This window comes from Globicephala melas, chromosome 10, assembly GCF_963455315.2.
Source record: "Globicephala melas chromosome 10, mGloMel1.2, whole genome shotgun sequence".
Lineage (NCBI taxonomy): Eukaryota > Metazoa > Chordata > Mammalia > Artiodactyla > Delphinidae > Globicephala > Globicephala melas.
In genome coordinates this window covers 39382894-39409297 of record NC_083323.1, presented here as the reverse complement: position 1 = coordinate 39409297, position 26404 = coordinate 39382894, and positions in this window count along the sequence as shown.

The following is a 26404-nucleotide window of genomic DNA, read 5'->3' as shown; positions in this document are numbered from 1 at the left end:
AACTAGTGACTTATCCTGAATAATGTTCCACATGTGATTGAGAAGATTGTTATTCTGATGAATGTTCTGTGTATGACTATTAAGTTCAGTTGGTCTATAGTGTTGTTCAAGTTTGCTGTTTCTCTGTTGATATTTTGTCTGGGTGTTTTATCCATTATTGAAAGTGTGGTATTGAATTCTCCTACTATTACTGTGTTGCTCTGTATCCTCACTTTAATTCAGGAATATTTGCTAATGTATTTAGATGGGTACATATATATTTATAATGGTTATATCTTCCTGTTGAATTGACCCTTTTATCATTATTTAATATACTTTGTCCCTTACAATTTTTGACTTAAGTCTGTTTTGTGTGATATAAGTGTAACTACCCCTGCTTTCTTTTGGTTTTTATTTGCATGGAATAAATTTTTCCATTCTTCTTTTTTTTTTTTCCAGCCTATGCATGTCCATAAATGTAAAGTGAGTCTCTCGTAGTCATCTATATGTTCATTTTCTTTCCCAGATTTGGAAAGTTTTTGGTCATTGTTGCTTTGAATTAGATTTTGGTTGTTTCTCTCTATGTTCTTCTTCTGGGACTTACATAATGCATATATTGATCTTCTTTTTGGTATCCCTTATATCCCTTAAACATTCTTCACTCTTTTTGCTTTTTGCTCCTCTGACTGGATACTTTCAAATAACCTGTCTTCAAGTTGCTAATTCTTTCTTCTGCTTGCTGTAGTTTGTTGTTGAACTCCTCTATTGAAATTTTCAGTTTAGTTGTTGTATTCTTAAGTTCCAAAATTACTGTTTGGCTATTTTTATAAATTTCTGTCTTTTTGTTGACATTCTCACTTTATTCATGCATTACTCTCCTGAGCATTTTTAGCATTCTTATAATAATTATTTTAATTCTCTGTCAGGTGATTCATATATCTTCACTTCATTAGGGCTAGTTCTGGAATTTTACCTTGCTCCATTTTTTAAAATCATATTTCCATATTTCTTCATTTCCTTTAACTCATTGTGTTGTTAGCTACACAGAAGAAAAAGACCAGCTCTCTCAGTCTTTGCACATTGACCTTGTACAAGAGATGATATTCACCAGTCAAGCCAGTTAGAGCTTCTGTAGTGCTCTCAAACATTTGTGTCAGTCCAAATCACCATTTTTGTTTTTAGGTGCCCCTAGACAGAAGTGACAGAAGTCAATCCCTTTGGTGGTAACTGGAGAAATTGTAACACTGAATGTGTGATCCAAATCTTTTCCTCCCTAGGGAGAAGCTTGGAGTTAGGGTGGCTTTTTCTTTCTCCCCACTAGCTCTGTGTTAGGCTTGAGTAGCTGTGCTGAGTGCATGAATTTTAGTTTAAATTGCTGCCTTTGTTCTCTGTGGTCCCAGGAGTCTAGCATATGTTGATCCTGTCAAGCACTCTGCAAGAGATGAGATAGAAGCCAGTCCTGTGGGCAGCATGCAAAAAGTTGGGATACTATATGTGTGGTCTAATTCTTTCTCTCCTCATTGATAAGCTGGCAGCTGGGGGTTTCCTGTCAACAGCATGGCACTGTTTCAGGGAAGGGATTATGGCAAGAGGATGTCTCCAATTTTACTACCAGTTTTTTTTTGTACCTGGTTTTTGTACTTGTCCAGACTGCAGGAGCCCCTCAACTAGTTTCTGGATTTCTCACAAAGGGAATTTATCTGTGTATTTCTGTTGAATTTGTATGCTGATGGTGGGTGAGTCCAGGGGTTCCTCTTCTGCCTTCTTGCTGATGTCACTTAAGTCTTATTTGTTTTTATGCTAGCACTTCACAGAATGCCAAACACTTAATCAATGCTTATGGATTGATGATAGGAAATCATATACTATTGCCTTTTGTGCTGTTAGCTGATTCATTGAATGATATACTCATTCAAAAAATAATTGAGTTTCTCCTGTTTACTAATCATTTTTTTCCTAAATATGAAATATTCACCACTGGAAAGATGAAGATAAAATGGCTTACTTGACACACTCAACGCATAAAATGCTCTAGGTTAGATTCCTTGATGAAACCAAATAAAGAGTGTCCTTCTTTACTGCCTGTATCCTAGATGAATTGGGAGGCAAGATAACAGGCCAGCAGATGGAGAACCAAAGTATCTCCTTTACTGCTGATAAAGGTTAAGAGGAAGGACATAATGGAGGAATCAAAATTGCTTTGCTCACTGAACCCATAGAAATAGAGAGATATACCAACTGGGAAGTTTTGCATTGAGCCAGCCACCCCTACAAAAGAGTCTGCCACCAGAGGAATAAGGACAAAATGTGATATCTTATGAACACATTCAGAAGGAAGGAAACAGGAATGGTTTACCCCTACAGTACTTCAAATTAGTGTATACAAGTCTAAGTTATAATGAGTGAGATGCATTATCTAACACTGAAGTCAAAATATCAATGAATTACAAGAAAAAAATAAATGAGAACCAAAAATTTTACTAAATTTTGTCTTAGATAAAGATTTAATTTCACTCATTAATGATATTGATTTCTGCTTGTAATTAATACATCATTAGAGTTTTTATTTCTTAATGACAGCACCTAAGGCTGTGGTTATAATTCTCCTACATTAGTGGAAGCTATCCAATGGCCAATGGCATTCTATTAGATTTTCCCAGTTAAATTAATATGATGGACTTTTAATGGATGTTTTAATAAACATGATCAAGAATATTGTGAAATCACAGTCACTCTCAATGACATTTTTGACTTTGTGTAGTAATAGAGTTTTCAGTCATTGATTCTGGTCCTCTGAGAAACAATTCAAAATGAATTATTAATATATTTTTCTAGTGTTAGTAAGAAAAGTGACAAAGGGAACATAGACTAGACCAGATTTAACAAGATTTTTTTAAAGATAAGCTATTTAATTAGCTAATCTAAAGTTTTCGTTTCATGTCATTGTGATTATCCAGGTCTGTGATCTTTCCAGATAGAATACAGGTAGAAGGGGTGAGATTTGATTTGGGATTGAAAGAATAATAGATAGGCCATCTATGCTTATTTATAAATTTCCTGTCTTAGGGTCATGTGTTCAGATCACTCACAAAGACAGATTTTGAGCTTAGCTTAACCTAACTCAAAACAGTGTTTCCTCCAAGATATAGATTCTTAAAACCTTCAAGTCCAATGGGTGGCTATTTCTCTTCACTCTGTGAAAACACACATTTAAAGAGAAAGCTGCTAAGTTGCATGCTGAGATTCTCCTAGGACATATTTTAAAGAAATTTTTGCAGGTGGTTGAGAGTTGTCCTCTATGTATCTGTGGTAAGGGAATGAAAATTGCTTACTCTGGGAACATTGACTCTATCATTCTTAAATTATCTGTGTACTACTTAAATAGTTTACATTGATATAGGGATAGAAAGGCTCACGGTTATGTTTCCATCCTGCCACCATCATTGCCTATAAACACTGGGTACTCGGTGCAAGCAAAGCAAATTGTGTCATATTTTTTGTTTTAAATTTTCATTACATTTTTATTGCTTATGTAACAATATTGTTACTAAAGAAAAAATAAAGTATACATATAAAAGATAAGAAAGAATTTAGGAGAATTATTCCTGTAACCTAGCATTTAAATATAAAGGCTATTAATATTTTAATATTAATGACCATTCAGATATATTTATATGAGTATATGTGTTTTTCTTTGTTTTATTTTTCCTCAAACACTCATGTAGTTATTCTCCAATATATTAAAAATCTTATATTTTCTAATTGAATACAAATAGTATAGAAAATTAGAAAAGAAAGAAAAATATAATAAATTGGAATTACTATAAATCATTGCTCTCAGACATAACTACTGGAAATATTTTAAGATATAGCTGTATATTTCATTTTCCCAATCTTTATCCTGAATAATTGGTATAATTAAGTAAAATATTAAGAATATATTCCATGTCAATAAATGTAGAGAGACTTCAGTAGTCTAGTGATCAAAATCATTTTCCCGATTCAGATTGCCTGACTGCCATTTAGTTGTTATGGAACATAGAACAATTTCATAACTCTGTGGAAACTCATGTCTGTATTGGAAAATAATAGCACCATCTACCTCATATAGCTGTTGTAAAGCAACTAATACATAGTATTTTATGTAACATAGTATACTATAATATCTCATAATTTTATTTTATACTATTACTGTGTATTTTGTCATGTGTACATATACCAGAGTCTATTTAACCAACTCTATTTTGATAAACTTTCAAAGCACCTCAGATTTTTCACTATGAAAGAGAATGTCTATGATGAAGATTCTTACACATGTATCCTTATACATATATCAAATTATTTTCTTAGAATACTTTGCATGTAATGGAAAGTTAAGTCAAAGATTATTCATTTGAAAGAATTTTAGGACTACTGAAATTTTCTACTTAAAAACGTTTTTATTACATCTATTATGAATAAAAAGAAAACTATGAACAAGCACATAAAGTACCAGAATTCTTCTTAATAATAACAGATGCCATTCCTTATACTTGCATAGAAGAAAAGAACTTGTTCAATTTGTTCACCTTTTATTGTTCATAGTAGTTTTTTAAGATCTTTGTATTTCTGTGATGTCAGTTGTAACATATCTGTAATTTCTGAATTTTACTTGAGTACTTTCTCTTTTTTTTTTCTTGGGGAATCTAGCTAAAGGTTTGTTTATCCTTTTTTTAAAAAAAACAAAAGCTCTTAATTTCATTGCATTTTTAGACTCTACTTATTTCCACTATGGTTTCTATTATTTTCTTCCTTCTACTAATTTTGAGCTTAGTTTGTTCTTCTTTTTCTAGTTCCTTGAGGTGTAAAGTTATATTGTTTTATGAGATCTTTCTTGTTTCTTCATGTATGAATTTTTTGCTAAGAGCTTCCCTCTTAGAACTGCTTTTACTGCATCCCATAAGTTTTGGTATGTTGTATTTCCATTTTCATTTGTCTCAAGATTTTTTTTTTTAAATTCCCATTTGATTTCTTCTTTGACCCATTGGTTCTTCAGTAGCATGTTGTTTAATCTTCACATTTTTTTTCAATTTTCCAGTTTTCTTCATGTAATTGATTTCTAGTTTTTTACCGTTGTGGTTGAAAAGATGCTTGATATGATTTTAGTCTCCTTATATGTTATGAACTAACATTTAATTTAACTTCTCACTTATTTTTAACTCCAGATAACTTTAGAAAATTACTTTCTACACTGTGACATTTTCTTCTGAGTTGCTTCTTAAAAGGCTTAATAATAAAAGTCAGTAATGGAGTTCAGAATTCTATCCATGAAATTTATTCTCTTGTCCTTGTTGATATCGCCTAAAAACTTTGTTGACATTCAGGCACCTTAATTTTAGTTCCTTGGAGCATTGTCTTTATGTCCAAAGGAATGTTATCCATTATCTAAAAGTGAATTCCTTCTCTTACATATAGAGGGGGGAAAACGTCTTGATTTTATGAGGTAATCATTTTGTTTGATTATTTATGCAATTTCTAAATAATCAAAACTGTCTAAATAACATTGGTTAAACTATTTTAGAGAAAACCAAAATGCTATATGAGACAAATGAGTTATTCCAATTGCTATATGGAAGTATGATTTTCTTTTCCCTATACAACATCCATTTAATCTTTTATTGAAATGTCTAGAGTGGTATATCCCTTTAAAATCTAAAATTACATTATTTATATTTGAAGTGTTTCTGCTATTACTATTCTTCCTGAAAATGTTTTATTTTTATCTTTTCTAACCTAGCTCCTTTCCTCATCTTGTGTTGCAACTTAAAAAGTATCTCTGTTTTAAAAAATTCTAAGTAGAAGAACATGTTTATCAAAGGATTTTTAATTGTCATGCTTTAGATTTTACCAATTTATACCAATTCCATAAATTTTTTATTGTAAGTGAAGTTTTCCACACTCAAATAAAAGTACCCACTAGAAGACCATGGCTTTATTACTCTATTTTTATAATTCTTAAATAATTTACAATATCAATATCTTCCACTTTAGGTTATACTGATATTTTATTAAGTGAAATAATGTATTAAAAGTACATAGTATCATCACTTAATAATGCTAAGTTGTAAATTTACTATTGCTGCTAGATGATTAAATACTGAAGCTCTGTTTATTTGGGAGCCTAAATAAAAAGTGCACAGTTTCAAGTATCATAATCACACAGAATTTTATTTTCTATGAAATGAGGTGGAAATAGAAGTTAATCGTATTATTGATATCATTTTAAAACTCTGACACATACCGGAAAGGCATTTATGTGAAATGTGCAGTGAAGAAATGAGAAAGTTTATCAATATTTTTAACAACAGAAGTTTCTCTAGTGTACAAAGAAAAACAACTTGTTAAAGAACATGCCTGAAAATCTTACACTAGGAAATACTTTCATAATGACTTTGAATTGGAAAACTTTCTACAATCCATTGGAATGAAAGCAAGAGAAGTGAACTCCAGCAGTAGTATATGTTTGAGAGCAATGAAATCTCTTCAGTACAAACATTCATATGCATTTTGAAAGACTATAGAAAAGACATTATTGTCATGCTTTAAAAATGAACCTATAGTTACACAGGGAAATTGGCATGTGTATGTTCCTCCATCTTTTCCTGAATCTCGCCGAATACAAAATTCCCATCTCTATCGTCCTGTAAAGCTGGAACCTATAAATCTAGAGAATTTGCAACAGTTTAAGTTAAAAATGACTTTAAAACAACCCAGAAGCAAATGTTCTAAACTGACTTGGATTTAGGAGCTACTTAGCTGTAGTCAGAGCTTGCACAGGTGCTGGACTCTACAATTCTGAAAGCACATAGAAAATTTAGAGGACTCTGTGATTAAGGGATTTTAAGAGGAAGCTAAAGAAACAGAGTTATAATGTAAAACAAACAAACAAAAAAACAAAAACAGAATAAAAAGACCTCAGTGTTCCTCCTCAGACTTAATTGTTTAATATCGTAGAGACTGAAGGAATACACTGATATTTTATTGAGGAGGGGCATCTCTACTGTGATTCCTGAAAATGGCTCAGGTTTAACTACAGGATCAGAGGAGTTAGATTCAGTATAAAAATGAATCAGTAAATTTCCAATGTAGATGCTAAAGTGCAAACAGCTCTCTTAACGAAAAAACTTCAGGCCAGCTCCTCATCAATATTCAGTTAGAATGCATATTCCAGAAGTATTCCTTGATCCCTCTTAAACATACTACACACAGCCATCAAAAGTGACTTTCTTAACACATAAAACATATAGTGTCATTCTCTTATCTCACTCTCTCCCTCTTGGCACATGGGATCATCTGTATTTTTTTCACTGATTTTTAAAATGTGGCAAAATATATATAACAACATAAACATATAACATAACATTCACCATCTTAACCACTTTAAAGTGTACAATTCTGTGGCACTTAGTACCTTCACAATGTTATTCAATCATTTCCACTATTTAGCTCCCGAAAGTTTTCATTGCTCTGAAAGGAAACCCTATACTTATTAAGCTGTAACTCTCTACTCATCTCTCTCCTCAGCCTCCGGCAATGACTAATGTGCTTTGTGTCTGTATGGATTTAAGTATTCTGGATATTTCATATAAATAGCATCATAAAATATGTGGCCTTTTCTGTCTAGTTTCTTTCACTTAGCCTAATGTCTTCAAGGTTTATTCATGTCACAGCATATATCAGTACTATAATACTTTTCGTGGATGAACAATATTCCATTGTATGTATATACCACAATATTCATTCATCAGTTGATGGAAATGCAAATCAGTTGAGTTGTATGCACATCTTGGCAATTGTGAATAATGCTGCTTTGAATAGTTTTGTGCAAGTCTTTATTTGAATATCTGTGCTCAATGTGGAATTGCCGGGTCATATGTTTTACCTATGAGAAACTGACAAACTGTTTCCACAGCAGATGCACCATTTGATATTTCCCCCAGAAGTGTGTGAAGGTTAAAACTTTTCCACACTCTTGCCAACGCTTATTATCACTTTTTTTTTTTATGATAGCCATCCTAATGGGTATGAAGTGGTGTGTCATTGTGGTTTTTAATTTCCTAAATGACCGATGATATTGAAGACTTCTCATGTGCTTTTTGGCAGTTTGTATATCTTCTTTGGAAAAATGTCCATTGAATTTTTTTTTTTTTTTTTTTTTTTTTTTGTATGCGGGTCTCTCACTGTTGTGGCTTCTCCCGTTGCCGAGCACAGGCTCCGGACGTGCCGGCTCAGTGGGCATGGCTCATGGGCCCAGCCGCTCCACGGCATGTGGGATCTTCCTGAACCGGGGCATGAACCCATGTCCCCTGCATCGGCAGGTGGACTCTCAACCACTGTGCCACCAGGGAAGCCCTGTCCATTGAATTTTTTTGTCCATATTTTAATTGGGTTGCTTGTCTTTTTGTTGGTAAGTTGTAAATATTGTTTATATATTTTGGATACTAAACACCCTGATCAGATACATGATTTGAAAATATTTTCTACCCATTTGTGGGTTGTCTTAACTCTCTTGATAGTGTCTTTTAATGCACAAAACTTTAAATTTTGAGAAAATCTGATTTATCTGTTATCTTTTGTTGTTTATGCTTTTTTTGTCGTAACTAAGAAATTATTGGCAAGTCCAAGGTCATGAAAATTTACCTCTTTTCTTCTAAGAGATTTAGCTCTTAACGTTAGGCCTTTGAAACATTTTGAGTTAATTTATATATGGTGGGAGGTAAAGGTACAACTTCACTCTTCTGCAAATGGCTATACAGCTGTCCCAGCACCATTCATTGAAAAGACTGTCCTTTCTCTTATTGAATGGTCTTGGCACCCTTGTCAAAAATTAGTTGGCCATAGGTATTTAATTTATTTCTGTACTCTCAAGTCTGTTTCATTGGTTTATATGTTACCCTTATGCCAGTGCAATTGTTTTGATTACTGTAGCTTTGTAGTTAGTTTTGCAGTCAGGAAGTATGATTACTATTTTGGCTGTTCAGGGTTCCTTGCAGTCCCATGATAATTTTACGGTCAGGTTTTCCTTTCTGCAATATGGTCATTGGACTTTGATAAAGATTTCATTGATTCTATAGATCACTTTGGGAAGTACTGCCATTTTAACAAAATTAAATCTTCCAATTCATGAACATGAGACGCCTTTCCATTTATTTAAGTCTTTTCTATTTTTCAGCAAAGTTCATCATTTCCAATGTGCGAGTTTTCTAATCTTTGTTAAAATTATTCCTAAGAATTTTATTCTTTTTGATACTTTTATAAATGGAATTGTTTGCTAAATTTTTTGATTGTTCATTGATAATGTATAGAAATACAAATAATATTTGTGTGTTTATATAGTATCTTCCAACTTTTGTTGAATTTGTTTATTCTTTTTAAAATTTAATATAATTAATTAATTTTTATACAGCAGGTTCTTATTAGTTATCTATTTTACACATAATAGTGTATATATGTCGATCCCAATCTGCCAGTTCATCCCACCACCACCAACCGCACCCACCCCACCCCTTTTTCCCCTTGGCATCCATATATTTATTCTCTGCATCTGTGTCACTATCTCTGCTTTGCAAACCAGTTCATCTCTAACATTTTTCTAGATTCTACATATATGTGTTAATATAGGATATTTGTTTTTCTCTTTCTGACTTACTTCACTCTGTATGACAGTCTCTAGGTCCATCCACATCTCGACAAATGACCCAATTTCATTCCTTTTTATGGCTGAGTAATATTCCATTGTATATATGTACCATAGCTTCTTTTTCCATCTTCTTTATTCATCTGTCCATGGGCATTTAGGTTGCTTCCATGACCTGGCTATTGTGAATAGTGCTGCAATGACCATTGGCGTGCATGTGTCTTTTTGAATTATGGTTTCTCTGGGTATATGCTGAGTAGTGGGATTGTTGGGTCATGTGGTAATTCTGTTTTTAGTTTTTTAAGGAACCTCCATACTGTTCTCCATAGTGGCTCTATCAATTTACATTCCCACCAATAGTACAAGACGGTTCCCTTTTCTCTACAACCCCTCTAGCATTTGCTGTTTGTAGATTTTCTTATGATCCCCATTCTAACTGGTGTGAGGTGATACCTCATTGTAGTTTTGATTTCTCTAATAATTAGTGATGTTGAGCAGCTTTTCATGTGTCTCTTGGCCATCTGTCTGTCTTCTTTGGAGAAATGTCTATTTAGGTCTCCTGCCCATTTTTGGATTCGGTTGATGGGTTTTTTTAATATTGAGCTGCATGAGCTGTTTAAATATTTTGCAGATAAATCCTTTGTCCATGATTCATTTGCAAATATTTTCTCCCATCCTGAGGGTTGTCTTTCCATCTTGTTTGTAGTTTCCTTTGCTGTGCAAAAGCTTTTAAGTTTCATTAGATCCCATTTGTTTATTTTTGGTTTTATTTCCATTTCTCTAGGAGGTAGGTCAAAAAGATCTTGCTGTGATTTATGTCATTGAGTGTTCTGCCTATGTTTTCCCCTAAGAGTTTGATAGTGTCTGGCCTTTCATTTAGGTCTTTAATCCATTTTGAGTTTATTTTTGTGTATGGTGTTAGGAAGTGTTCTAATTTCATTCTTTTACATGTAGCTGTCCAGTTTTCCCAGCACCACTTATTGAAGAGGCTATCTTTTCTCCATTGTATATCCTTGCCTCCTTTGTCATAGATTAGTTGACCATAGGTGCGTGGGTTTATCTCTGGGCTTTCTCTCCTTTCTATTGATCTATATTTCTGTTTTTGTGCCAGTACCATATTGTCTTGATTACTGTAGCTTTATAGTATAATCTGAAGTCAGGAAGTCTGATTCCTCCAGCTCTGTTATTTTCCCTCAAGATTGCTTTGGCTATTCGGGGTCTTTTGTGTCTCCATACAAATATTAATATTTTTTGTTCTAGTTCTGTAAAAAAATGCCATTGGTAATTTGATAGGGATTGCAGTGAATCTGTAGATTGCTTTGGGTAGTGTAGTCATTTTCACAATATTGAATCTTCCAATCCAAGAACATGGTATATCTCTCTAACTGTTTGTGTCATCCTTGATTTCTTTCATCAGTATCTCATAATTTTCTGAATACAGGTCTTTTCCTCCTTCAGTAGGTTTATTCCTAGGTATTTTATTATTTTTGTTGCAATGGTGAATGGGATTGTTTCCTTAATTTCTCTTTCTGAACTTTCAATGTTAGTGTATAGGAATGCAAGAGATTTCTGTGCATTAATTTTGTATACTGCTACTTCACCAAATTCATTGATTAGCGCTAGTAGTTTTTTTGGTGGCATCTTTAGGATTCCCTATGTATAGTATCATGTCATCTGCAAACAGTGACAGTTTTACTTCTTCTTTTCCAATTTGTATTCTTCTTATTTCTTTTTCTTCTCTGATTGCCATGGCTAGGACTTCCAAAACTATGTTGAAAAATAGTGGCGAGAGTGGACATCGTTGTCTTGTTCCTGATCTTAGAGGAAACACTTTCAGTTTTTCACCATTGAGAATGATATTTGCTGTGGGTTTGTTGTATATGGCCTTTATTATGTTGAGGTAGGTTCCCTCTATCCCCACTTTCTGGAGAGTTTTTTTAATCATAAATGGGTGTTGAATTTTGTCAAAAGCTTTTTCTACATCTATGGAGGTGATCATATGGTTTTTGCTCTTCTATTTGTTAATATGGTGTATCACATCGATTGATTTGCATATATTGAAGAATCCTTGCCTCCCTGGGATAAATCCCACTTGATCATGGTGTATGATCCTTTTAATGTGTTGTTGGATTCTATTTGCTAGTATTTTGTTGAGGATTTTTGCATCGATATTCATCAGTGATACTGGTCTGTAATTTTCTTTTTTTGTAGTATCTTTGTCTGCTTTTGTTATCAGGGTGATGGTGACCTGGTAGAATGAGTTTGGGAGTGTTCCTCCTTATGAAATTTTTTGGAAGAGTTTGGAAAGGATGAGTGTTAGCTCTTCTCTAAATGTTTGATAGAATTCACCTGTGAAGCCATCTGGTCCTGGACTTTTGTTTGTTGCAAGATTTTTTTTTTGAATTTTATTTATTTTTATACAGCAGGTTCTTATTAGTTGTCTATTTTATACATATTAGTTTATATATGTCCATCGCAATCTGCCAGTTAATGCCACCACTACCACCCACTTCCCCACCCTGTGGTGTCCATATGTTTGTTCTCTACGTCTTTGTCTCTATTTCTGCCTTGCAAACTGTTTCATCTGTACCATTTTTCTAGATTCCACATATATGCATTAAATACGGTATTTGTTTTTCTCTTTCTGACTTACTTCTTTCTGTATGACAGTCCCTAGGTCCACTCATGTCTCTACAAATGACCCAATTTCTTTCCTTTTTATGGCTGAGTAATATTCCATTGTATATATGTACCACATCTTCTTTATCCATTTGCCACAGTTGTAATTTCATTACTTGTGATTGGTCTGTTCATATTTTCTATTTCTTCCTGGTTCAGTCTTATACCTTTTTAAGAATTATACCTTCCTAAGAATTTGTCCATTTCTTCCAGGTTGTCCATTTTATTGGCATAGAGTTGCTTGTAGTAGTCTCTTATGATGCTTTGTATTTCTGCAGTGTCCATTGTAACTTCACCCTTTTCATTTCTAATTTTATTGATTTGAGTCCTCTCCAGCTTTTTCTTGAGCAATCTGGCTACACTCTAACCTTTAGGTGTAAGGTTAGCTTTTATTGTTTTTTGTTGTTTTGTTTTGTTAAAAGGTAGCTTTTTAAAAATTTATTTATTTATTCATTTATTTTTGGCTGCTTTGAGTCTTTGTTGCTCCATGCAGCCTTTCTCTAGTTGCAGAGAGTGGGGGCTACTCTTCGTTGAGGTGCATGGGCTTCTCATTGTGGTGTCTTCTCTTGTTGCGGAGCACGGGCTTTAGGCACTCGGGTTTCAGTAGTTGTGGCATTCAGGCTCAGTAGTTGTGGCACATGGGCTTAGTTGCTCCGTGCCATGTGGGATCTTCCTTGACCAGGACTGAAACCCATGTCCCCTGCATTGACAGGTGAATTCTTTTTTTTTTTTTTTTGGTACGCAGGCCTCTCACTATTGTGGCCTCTCCCGCTGCGGAGCACAGGCTCCGGACACGCAGGCTCAGTGGCCATGGCTCACGGGCCCAGCCGCTCCGCAGCATGTGGGATCCTCCCGGACCAGGGCACGAACCTGCGTCCCCCGCATTGGCAGGCGGACCCCCAACCCCTGCGCCACCAGGGAAGCCCGACAGGTGAATTCTTAACCACTGCACCACCAAGGAAGTCCCTAGATTGCTTATTTGAGACTTTCCTTCTCTATTGAGGTAGGATTCTATTGCTATAGACTTCCCTCTTAGAATTGTCATGTTTTCATTGTCATTTTTCTGTAGATATTTTTTGATTTCCTCTTTGATTTCTTCAGTGATCTCTTGGTTATTTAGTAATGTATTGCTTAGCCTCCATGTGTTTGTGTTTTTTTACGTTGTTTTCCCTGTAATTGATTTCTAATCTCATAGCATTGTGGTTGGAAAAGATGCTTGATATGATTTCAATTTTCTTAAATTTACTGAGGCTTGATTTGGGACCCAAGATGTGATATATCCTGGAGAATGTTCCATGTGCACTTGAGAAGAAAGTGTAATCTGCTGTTTTCGGATGGAATGTCCTATAAATATCAATGATATCTATCTGGTCTATTGTGTCATTTAAAGCTTGTGTTTCTTTATTAATTTTCTGTCTGGATGATCTGTCCATTGGTGTAAGTGAGGTGTTAAAAGTCCCCCACCATTATTTTGTTACTGTTGATTTCCTCTTTTATTGCTGTTAACATTGAGGTGCTCCAATGTTGGGTGCATATATATTTATAATTGTTGCATTTTCTTCTTGGATTGATCCCTTGATCATTATGTAGTGTCCTTTCTTGTCTATTTTATCTGATATGACTATTGCTACTCCAGCTTTCTTTTGATTTCCATTGGCATGGAATATCTTTTTCCATCCCCTCACTTTCAGTCTGTATGTGTCCCTAGGTCTGAGGTGGGTGTCTTGTAGACAGCATAAATATGTATCTTGTTTTTGTATCCATTCATCTAGTCTATGTCTTTTGGTTGGAGCATTTAAGCCATTCACATTTAAGGTAATTATCAATATGTATGTTCCTATTACCATTTTCTTAATTGTTTTGGGTCTGTTTTTGTAGGTCCTTTTCTTCTCTTGTGTTTCCCACTTAAAGAGGTTCCTTTACCGTTTGTTGTAGAGCTGGTTTGGTGGTGCTGAATTCTCTTAACTTTTGCTTGTCTATAAAGCTTTTGATTTCCCCATCGAATCTGAATGAGATCCTTTCCAGGTAGAGTAATCTTGGTTGTAGGTTCTTTCCTTTCATCACTTTAAGTATATCATGCCACTCCCTTCTGGCCTGTAGAGTTTCTGCTGAGAAATCAGCTTTTAACCTTATGGGAGCTCCCTTGTATGTTATTTGTCATTTTTCCTTTGTTGCTTTTAATACTTTTTTTGTCTTTAATTTTTGTCAATTTGATTACTGTGTGTCTCAGCATATTTCTCCTTGGGTTTATCCTGCCTGGGATTCTCTGCACTTCCTGGACTTGGGTGGCTATTTCCTTTCCCATGTTAGGGAAATTTTCGACTATAATCTTTTCAAATATTTTCTCTGGTCCTTTCTCTCTCTATTCTCCTTCTGGGACCCCTATAATGCGATTGTTGATGCATTTAATTTTGTCCCAGATGTCTCTTAGGCTGTCTTCATTTCTTTTCATTCTTTTTTCTTTATTCTGTTCCACAGCAGTGAATCCCACCATTCTGTCTTCCAAGTCACCTATCCATTCTTCTGCCTCAGTTATTCTGCTATTGATTCCTTCTAGTATATTTTTCATTCCAGTTATTGTATTGTTCATCTCTGTTTGTTTGATATTTAATTCTTCTAGGTCTTTGTTAAACATTTCTTGTTAAACATTCTAGGTCTTTGTCAAACATTCTTTTTTCCGAGGTCCTGGATCATCTTCACTATCATTATTCTGAATTCTTTTTCTGGAAGGTTGCCTATCTCCACTTCATTTAGTTGTTTTTCTGGGATTTTGTCTTGTTCCTTCATCTAGTACATAGTCCTCTGCCTTTTCATGTTGTCTCTCTTCCTGTGTATGTGGCTTTCCTCCGACAGGCTGCAGGATTGTAGTTCTTCTTGCTTCTGCTGTCTGCCCTCTGAATTGGTTTATTCTTCTAATAGTTGTATTGTGCATTCTTTCAGATTTTCCATACATAAGATCCTGTTATCTGAGAATATAGTTTTTGTTATTTCTTCTTTTCCAGTTTGGATGACTTTTAGTTATTTTCCTTGGCTAATTTCTCTAGCTATAACTTCCAGTACAGTGTTCAATAGCAGTGCAAAAGTGGAATCACTTTCTTTTTCCTCATCTTAAGGGGAAAGCTTTCAGTATTTCATTATTGAGATGTGGGTTCTTCATAAATGCCCTTTATCTTGAGTAAGACCCCTTTATGTTGAGTAAGACCCCTTCTATTCCTAGTTTGTTGAATGTTATCATCATGAAATGGGGTTGGCTTTTGTGAAATGCTGTTTCTGCTCAATTGAGATGAACATTTTTTTTTTAACCTTCCATCATTAGTTGGTTATATTATATTGATTTTTGCATGTTTAGTTACTCTTGGATTTGTGGAATAAATCCCACTTGGTCATGGTGTTTAATCTTTTATATAGGCTATTAGATTCAGTTTGCTAGTATATTATCCAGGATTTTTGCATCTATGTTCATAAGAGATATTGGTCAGTACTTTTCTTGTGATATCTTTGGCTTTTTGCCAGGCTAGCCTCAAAGAATGTGTGAAAATAGTGTTTCCTCCTCTTTTGATTTTTGAAAGAATTTGAGAAGGATTTGAGAGAATCCTTTAAAAATTTGGTAAAATTAACCAGTAAAGTGATCTGCTCTTGCACTTTTCTTTGTCGGCAGGTTTTGTTGGGATATTTCATGTGCTTTTAATTTTATGAACACTAATGATCTGAGCACTTTTTCATGTTCTTATTAGCCATTCACACTATGTGAATCATGTGTTGAACTCTTCCACCATTTTTTAATTGTTTAGCAGTCTTTATTATTGTGCTGTAAGAATTGTTAATATATCCTGGACACAAACAGGATATACGTTTGTGAATAATATTTCCCAATACGTGGCTTGCCTATTCAGTTTCTTAAGTTTCTTTTGAAGAGATTTTTAATGTTGATCAACTTTAATTTATATTTTCCTTTATAGTTATTAGTTTGTTCTAAGAGCCTAGGAATTCTTTAATTGTTCTGGATTTAAGTCCTTTGTCAGATATATGCATTACAAATGATTTCTCTCAGTTTGTGTTCTGTCTTTTCATTCTTTGAATGTTGTCTTTGATGGTCAGAAATTCTTAATCTAATGAAGTCCATTATGTCAGTCTTTCCATTAATGGCTAGCTATTTCTGTGTTGCATTTAAGAATTATTTGCCTACCTCAGGCTGATGAAGATGTTCTTCTATGCTTTATTCCAGAAGCTTTACTGTTTTTCTTTTCACATTTAGGTCTATGATCTATTTCCAATTATTCCATTGGATAAATGTATCTAATTGGTTTAATGTCATTTGTTGAAAATAAATCCTTTCCCCCACTGAATTAGCGATGTGCCTTTGGTACAGATCAGGTGACTATATATACGTGAGAGTGTTTCTGGACTCTACTTTCAGATCTGTTGGACTATTTGTCTATTCTTGTACCAGTAACGCACAGTTTTGAATATGAGGCTTTGTAATAAGTTTCATATCTACTATTGTAAGACTCTCAACTCTGTTAAATGTATTTGAGACTTTCACAGAAAGTATAAGCCTTTTTACCTCCATATAAATATTTAATCAGCTTGTCAGTTTACATTAAAATTGATATTGAATTTTATCTATAAATTTATATGGGAGATTTTGGCATCCTATTATTTATTTCTCCAATATAAGAATATGATATTTTTTCATTTATTTGTTTTCTTAAATTTTTCTCATCAATATTTATAATATTTAATGTAGACATCATAACCATATTTTCCTAGATTTATTTCTAGGTATTTAATATCCATTGATGTTATTGTAAATGATGTAATATTAAATATCACTTCTAATTGTTTGTTTCTAATAGTTACAGAAATTAGTTTTGTATATTGATCATTTATGAAGAAAACTTGGTAAATTTATTTATTAATTCTAAGACTAGATTTTTTCATAGTTTCTGCATATAGAAACATGTAATTTGCAAATAATGATATTGATTTTTAAATTTCATATGTAATTTAAATTTCATATATATGATTTTAAAATTTCATAATATATAATTTTTCTCACATATTTCTGTGTCAGTGTGGTTAGATGAGAAGTCCATTTTCCAGAATCTTCTTCTATGTATAATGCCTAAATAGAGTTGGTCCAGAGGTACTTGTGTACGTATGGAAGACATAAGTGAAGCTGTATCTATTGTTCTCGGAAGGTCCTCATGCTTAGATGTGGTATCAGATAGAACCTGGCAGATTACATGTAACAGAAAGAACCTGGCAGTTTCTAGTTTGTTCTATCTATTCCATGTCCAGTTCTTCTTCTCAATAATGCTCACAGACCCATAACCAGACCCTTGGCTGCAAACCTACAGAAATAATAAGTAGGCAACAACTTTCCATCAGTCTCTCCATAAACTTCATCTGTTAAATCCTTCTGAAATCCTAAGCTTGTAATTATAAAGGATAAATAACTTAAACCACTAACAAGTTTTCAAAAAACAAACAACAAAAAATATTGTGAGGCATTCAGAGGAAGACATTTTTAATCGAGAAAGGGTAGGAAATAAGTTTCTAACTTATGATGGGTTGCCTGAAAGTATCAGAATTGAGACTTGAGTCAGTTGATAAAGAAATACTTAAGACATTTATTTAAAGAAAAAAACCACTATAATTAAACCATGAACAGTTTATTTTGTATTTAGAAGTTAAACTTCTTTCCATTTCTGGGGATATTAACAATGTAGATTGCTTAATCATTTTTTATTTTAGCAGTGTTCAATATGTGCTTTGCAAACAGATAAATGCTACAAAAATTTAAAGTACTGTATAAAACTTAAGATCCTATATGTTAAATTTGAGATTAAATACATCTATTCTAATTGAGATTAATTTAAAATTCCAGTTCATTTTTTTTAATGTTTTGAAAACTCTGCAGTTTAAGGGAAAGTATAAACACCTGGATTGCTCAGCTGAGAAACCCATACTTAAGCAGGGAAATGGAGACATTTTAAAAAGAATAAAACAATTATAAGCAATAATCACTGAATAGATTGTATGAAGTTCATAATTCTTTCACCATTATTTAAACAAACTCAAATCATAGAAATATCAATTTTGTATACTTTAATTTTTACTACAGTCTCTCTTATGATCAAATATCTAACATTGCCTTAGGAACAGGCAGCACAGCAAAGTTAATTTCCCAAACTTTAGGTCAATTCAAGCTTGGTTAAATTGCCATTATTTACTGGCTCTTTGCTACCTGTTTTCAAAGCAGTCCATGTTCTTTCCCTTTCACCTTCTGTTAGTCAGTTTCAAAATCTTCTGATCTATTAGACATGCACAGAATCTGCTTCCCATCTGCTCATCTCAACACCACTGATGTTAAATTCTTAATCTTTAACCCAACATCACCACAGTACTTTCATCTCTTGGGAAAAACTTTTTTGATCGTTGAATGAAAATGGCTACCTTCACCTAGTTGCTCCATGTTTTGTTCATGCTTACTGATATACCCTGAAACTAGCCCTAGACATTCCATTCTAGATTTGCCTGGTTTCAATGTGTGCTCTGCCACTACCAATGCAGAAAGTAAAGAGGGAGACTGGGTAAAACAAAAGACATTGCATTGGTAGAACCAGGTTATACTCCCTATTACCTTTAATTGCAAGCCTTTTAAACAACCTGACCCTCTTTCATCCTCTGTTAAGTGGGAACAATAGAAATGACATCAGAGGACTATTACACTGAAATGATATGGGTAAAAAGTATACTATAAAACCCAACATATTACTATTATAAAATATGCTAATTTTGAAAATATCTTTTTAATATTCTGAGATACAGCACTGATGTTTTTTTCCTTTAGAAACCATATTTAAAGTGGCAGTTAGGAATACTAAACATGGGATTAATATTACTAAACTTTGAGCTTGTAATAGATTTTACAAGTTTTGTGAATTCTCTAGAGGAGTATTTTGAGAGTGTTTCCACTTAAATATATATATTTAACTTCCAAACAATTGCCTTACAAATAAACTTTTTACTTATTCAATATTTTTTTGTTTATTATAAGTAAAGGTATCTCTTCATGGTATTCTTTATATGAAATTAAGATCTAAGGAACTTTTTATTATTTTATTTTATTTATTTATTTTTTTACGGTACGTGGACCTCTTACTGTTGTGGCCTCTCCCGTTGCGGAGCACAGGCTCCGGACGCGCAGGCCCAGTGGCCATGGCTCACAGGCCCAGCTGCTCCGCAGCATGTGGGATCTTCCTGGACCAGGGCACGAACCTGTGTCCCCTGCATCGGCAGGTGGACTCTCAACCATTGTGCCACCAGGGAAGCCCCCAGGAACTTTTTAAACAGGGTTAAAGTTGTTGTGATATCAGTATGCTTGCTTATTCCCTTGTTTAAAAGCATATGCTAGCAAAATAATAGAAATGGTGAGAATTTTTCTTATTTCTATGAATTCAATCATAAATCAACAATAACTGTCCCCAAATTGTTGTCTCTAACCTTGACCAAATTCCCAGACCTGAGAATTACTGACTTAAGTGACATCACCAGATCTCCTTTCCATAGGCAACTTAAACTCTAAAACCCCACACTGAACTCACATTCTTTTTAAAGCATACTTTTCTCTGTATTTGCTTTCCAGTCAATGACTCTAATATTTCAATTAACCAGCTCAGATATCTAGACTTTTGTCTAAATTCCTCCCTCTCTACCACCTTTGACCTGGAAAACCTTTAAATACATGTTTTTAAACATCTCCCAAATGTGTCTCATCTTAAACATGTCATTATTACTGACTTCACTCAGGTCCACATACTTGCCTAAGACAGGAATCAGCAAACTTGTCTTTGTAAAATACTAGATCACAAATATTTTAGGCTTTGTAGGTCATATAACATCTATGAGTACCAAACGCTTATCTCTGCTATGTGAAAGCAGCAATGGACAACAGACAAACAAATGGGTGTAGCTGGATTCTAATAAAATTTTATTTACAAAAAGCAGTTGTACCTTGGGTTGTAAATAAACCTTAACATGAACAAATTGGTCTAAGAGAAATTAGTCTGCATGCCAAAATAAACTTCAGCACACTTTAAAGGAAGACAGTAGTATTCAGACATTTGACAATGTAATATTCACAATGTCCTGTGTCCAATAAAAAAATACTAGAAAGAAGAAGGAAGCAACTTTGACACATAATCATGAGGGAAATCAATCAATAAGAATAAATACAGAAATAATAGATGATAGAGTTAACAAGGATTTCAAATGAGATAAGTTCATGCTTAAAGCTAAATATAAACATAACAGAGGGAGAAACGGAAGATATAAAACAAATGACATTCTGAAGCTGAAAGCACAATATTCAAAATGAGAATTGATAGACTAAATAACAGATGAGATACCGAGGGGTGGGGGGAAAAAAGTGTGTATAAGGACATAGCAATAGAACTATTAACACAGAAGCAAAAAGAGTAAAAGGGAGGGAAAACCCCTGAGTTTTGGATACCTGTTGAAAAATATTAAGCAGTCTAACATATACAGACGTGGAATCCTAGAAAAGAGGAAATGTGGTTGGAATGAGAAGAAATATTTTAAAAATTTTCAGAATTTTCCCTAATTCATTTGAAACTCTGTTTACAGATTAAAGAAGCTCAATGACCCCAAGCAAAATAAACACACAAAAAAACTGAAACCAAACAAATCATATTGAAATTGATTTGAAAAATGAAAATCCCAAAAGCAGTCAGAGAAAATGAACATATTTTATGCAGGCCGAGAAAGAAAAAAAAAAAATCATTCTCATCAAAACCATTGCAAACTAGAAGATAATTCAATAATGTTTCTAAAGTCCTGGGGAAAAAACACATATTTTATCAGCCTATATTTCTATGTTCAATGAAAATATACTTCAAAAATTAAGATGAAATTAAAGACATTTTTAAACAAACTAAAGTTCAGAGAATTTGTGAATAGCTGTCTTGTACCACAACATAAGTTATAAGATGTTTTTCAGGCTGGAGGAAAACCCAGATAAAAATAGAAATGCACGAAACAATGAAAAACAGCAAAAGTTTGTGGGTAAAGATAAGTGAATATTGTACAAAACTAATGATAATGTAGATTTAAAATATTTGTATAATTAGAATAAATTGTCAGATTTATGCTACTCGTGGTATAGGAATAAATGGAATTACATGTTCCTAAATTATAGCATTATTGAGAAAGTGGTAAATAATGTGTATGCGATTGCAATAAGTAAAGGGTATATGTTATATAAACACTAAAAGAATAGTAAAAATAATGAGTTGAATCCACCATATATTCACATAGAATAAAAATGAATACTGACCCCCAGTCTGACACCATGCATAGAAATCAATTCCAGATGGCTTACTTATTTAAATGTTAAAAGTAACAAGCAAATCTCTTAGATGAATGCACAGGAAACTGTCTTCATAACTTTAGAGTGAGCAAACATTTCATATATAGGGCATAAAACAAGCTATCCATTAAGGTGTGATGTGAAAGGTTGTGCTACACAGAAAAAAGAACACAGACCCAATACACGTTATTTGATGCTTTAGTAACCTTGATACCAAAACCAGGAAGTACAGCTCAAGGGGAAAATTATAACTGAATCTTAGTCAACAACAGAAATCCAAACATCTTGACAGAATATCATGAAACCAAATCCAGCCATTTATTTAAAAAATAGGTTTATATTAGAGTTAATTTATGTCAAAAGTGCAAGATTAATTCAATATTAAAATACATATTAATGTAAATGACATTAACGTATTAAGAGGAAATTGCCCTCTCAGTAGATGCAAAAAACAAATTAAAACCTAGAGAAAATTCAACATCTGTCCATGATTAAAAAATAAAAATGTAAACCAGAAATAGGAGAGAACTTCTTTGCCTTATAAGGACTTTGTCAAATACTCTACAACAAACAAATACTTATTGGTAACATATTAAAAGTGTTTTCCTTAAAGTTAAAATAATAAGGATCTTTACTTAAGTGGATCATCTACCCAATGCAATAATCAGGCAAAAGAAGTGAAAATGATAGCTGTTGAGAAAATTGTCATTATTCATAGATTTTTGTCTCCAGAGAAAATCTAAATAATATCCAAATTATCATTATTGATTAGTTTAGCAGCTTTGCTACAAAAGCCAACTTCATTTTTTATGAGGAAATGTAAGTTTTAAGTGGTAGAATTTGCCTCAAACAATAAAAACTGGTACTTAAATCTGGGGAAAAAGTGTATAATGTCTTTGATAGAGTCAAAGTCATAGTGCTACCAATTTTTTCCCAAATTAGTAAAATATGTAATAAATGTTATCAATAATATTAACAGAGTTTTTTTTATGGAAATTTACAGGGGAATTCTAAATTATATGAGCATGCTTAAGGTAAGCAGTCAAGACACTTGGGGAATAGAAGAAGGAAGAAACAGTGGAGGAGGAGGAGTGGGGAATGCTTTTAGATATCAAAATCTATTATAAAGTTACATAATTAAAACAGTGTACTGTTGATGCAGAGATAGATAAGAAACATACATGCAAAAATGAAAAAGTGATCTAGACAAAGCTAGCATTGCAGGTTGATGGGGGAAAGGACAGGCACTCAATAACTGTGCTGGGACAACTGGTCATCAGTAGGAAGAAAATAAATTCTATCTCAAGGTATATACAAAAATTATTTTAGTTATATTGATGACTCAAAAGTTAAAATATTTTTAATTTTATAAATATAGAGAATATGAAGTGAAAGAATCATAGAATTGGGCTACACTAAAATTAAGCATTTGTCTTCATTAAAAAAAAAAACAGAAAAAGATGAAAATACAAGCCACAAGTTGAGAAAAGATATATGCAATACATATAACCAACAAAATATTAATACAAAGAATATATAATGAACTCCAGTGAATCAAAGACCAAAAATAAAACATGGGGAAATGATTTAGAAAAGGCATTTCACAGAAAAGGAAATATGAATGGCCAATAACATATGATATTATTCTCAACAAATTTCTCAGTAATCAGAAAAATACAAGTTAAAAATTCAAAAATATATCATTGATCTCCACCAAATAAGAAAAATTGTTTTTAAAATTTGTTGTGATTTCTTTTCTCATTCCAAATAAATATACACTTCCATTCCTATTTTGAGGCTATTTTTAAATAGCAGATGACATGATATTATACACTGAAAATCCTAAAGACAGCACCAAAATAAACAACTAGAACTCATCAATGAATTCAGTAAAGTTACAGAGTACAAAATTAATATACATAAGTTTGTTGCATTTCTAAATACTAACAATGAACTATCAGAAATAGAAATTAAGAAAACAGTCCCACTTACAATCACTTCAAAAAGAATAAAATACCTAGGAATAAATCTAACTAAGGACATAAAGAACCTGCCTTTGGAAAACTATAAAACACTGATGAAAGAAACAAAAAAGGACACAAACAAATGGAAAGCTATACCGTGTGCATGGGTTTGAAGAATTAATATTGTTAAAATGACCATACTACCTAAGGCAATCTACAGATTCAGTGTGATCCCTATCAAAATGTTGATGGCATTTTTCATGGAACTAGAACAAATAATTCTAAAATTTGTATGGAAACACACACACACAAAAACCCTGAATAACCAAAACAACGTTGAGGAAGAACAAAGCTAAAAGTATCAGATTCCCTGATTTCAAACTATGCTACAAAGCTACAGTCATCAAAACAGTATGGTACTGGCACAAAAACAGAAGCATAGATCAATGGAACAGAATAAAGAGCCCAGAAATGAACCCACATTTATGTGATTAATTAATCAACAACAAAGGAGGCAAGAATATACAATGGGGAAAAGACAACCTCTTCAACAGCTGGGAAAACTGGACAGCTACATGCAAAAGAACCAAACTGGACTAATTCCTCATACCATACACACACACACACACACACACACACACACACACACACACACAAAGAAAACAAACTCAAAATGGATTAAAGTTCTGAATGTAAGACCTGAAACCATACTCCTATAGGAAAACATAGACAGTATACTCTTTGACATCAGTCAGCAATATTTTTTTGGATCTGTCTCCTCAGGCAAAAGAAACAACAAAAGCAAAAATAAACATATGGGACTACATCTAGCAACAAAATGAAAAGACCACCTACTGAATGGAAGAAGATGTTAATAATATTTGCAAATGATGTATCTAATAAGGAGTTAATATCCAAACTATACAAAGAACACATAAAATTCAACATCAAAAAAAACAAACAACCCAATTAAAAAATGGGCAGGTGAAAAAAAAATGGGTAGAGGACCTGAGTAGACATTTTTTTCCAAATAAGACATACATATGGCCAACAGGCACATGAAAAGGTGCTCAACATCATCAATCATCAAGGAAATGCCAATCAAAACCACAATGAGATATCACCTCACACCTGTCAAAATGGCTACTATCAAAAAGACAACAAGTAACAAGTGTTGGCAAGAATATGGAGAAAAAGGAATCCTCATGCACTGTTGGTGGGAATGTAAATTGGTTCAGCCACTGTGGAAAACAAAGTATAGAGCTTCCTTAAAAAAATTAAAAGTAGAATTATCGTATGATCCAGCAATTCCACTCCTGGGTATTTATCTGAGGAAAACAAAGACACTAATTCAAAAAATATGTGTACCCTTATGTTCATTGCAGCTTTAATTACAGTAGCCAAGATAGGAAAGCAACCTAAGGGTGTCCATCAATAAATGAATGGATGAAGAAGATGTGGTATACATACAATACAATATTACTCAGCCATAAAAAAGGAATGAAATCTTGCCATTTTTGACAACATGGATAGACATGTAGGGTATTATACTAAGTGAAATAAGTCAGACAGAGAAAGACAAATACTGTATGATTTCACTTATATGGGGGATCTAAAAAATAAAGCAAATGAGTAAATATAACAAGAGAAACAGAGTCACAGATTTAGAGAACAGACAGGTGGTTGGCAGAGCAGAGGAGAGTGGTGGGGATGAGAGAAATAGTTGAGGTAGATTAAGAGGTACAGATATCTAGTTAAAAAATGAGTCACAGCTATGAAATATACAGTGTGGGACATATTGTCAATAAAAAAGATTTGTTGTGACTTTTTTCATTCCAAATAAATATACACTTCAATTCCTAATTTGGGGCTATATTTTAAAATAAGGTCCCTAAATTGTAAAAACCTCAGATCTATAAAACCTGGGTCCATTTCTTATTCTAGGTGTATACCCAAGAGAAACTCATGCACATGCAGAACAAAAGACATGTTTGAAATTAATTATAGCAGTACCATATGTAATAGCAAAACAATACAATTATCTATAGACAAAAGAACAATGGTAAAAAACAATGATGGGGACTTCCCTGGTGGCGCAGTGGTTAAGAATCCGCCTGCCAGTGCAGGGGACACGGGCTTGGGAAGATCCTACATGCCACGTAGCAACTAAGCCCATGCACCACAACAACTGAGCCTGTGCTCTAGAGTCCGTGAGCCATAGCTACTGAAGCCCGAGTGCCACAACTACTGAAGCCCACACATGTAGAGCCCGTGCTCCCAACAAGAGAAGCCACCGCAATTGAGAAGCCCGCACACAGCGATGAAGAGTAGCCGCCGCTCACCACAACTAGAGAAAGCCTGCACACAGCAATGAAGACCTAATGCAGCCATAAATAAATAAATAAATAAATATTTTTTAAAATGATGTATTCATACAATTGAATACAATCTATGAGTTATAATGAATAAACTTCAGCTACATGGATGAATCCCAAAATGTACTCAAACTAAGTGTGTTGAAGGAATATATATTACCGCATAAGTCCATTTATAAAAATCCAAAAAAAGGAAAAACTGAAAATGACAATTTTTAGAGTTACTTATATATGTGGTAAAATTATAAAGAGTAGCAAGATAATGGTAAACACAAAATATAGGATAGTGGTTACCTTGGTGGTGCAGGTAGGAGAGTATCAGATGAGGAAGAGCAAA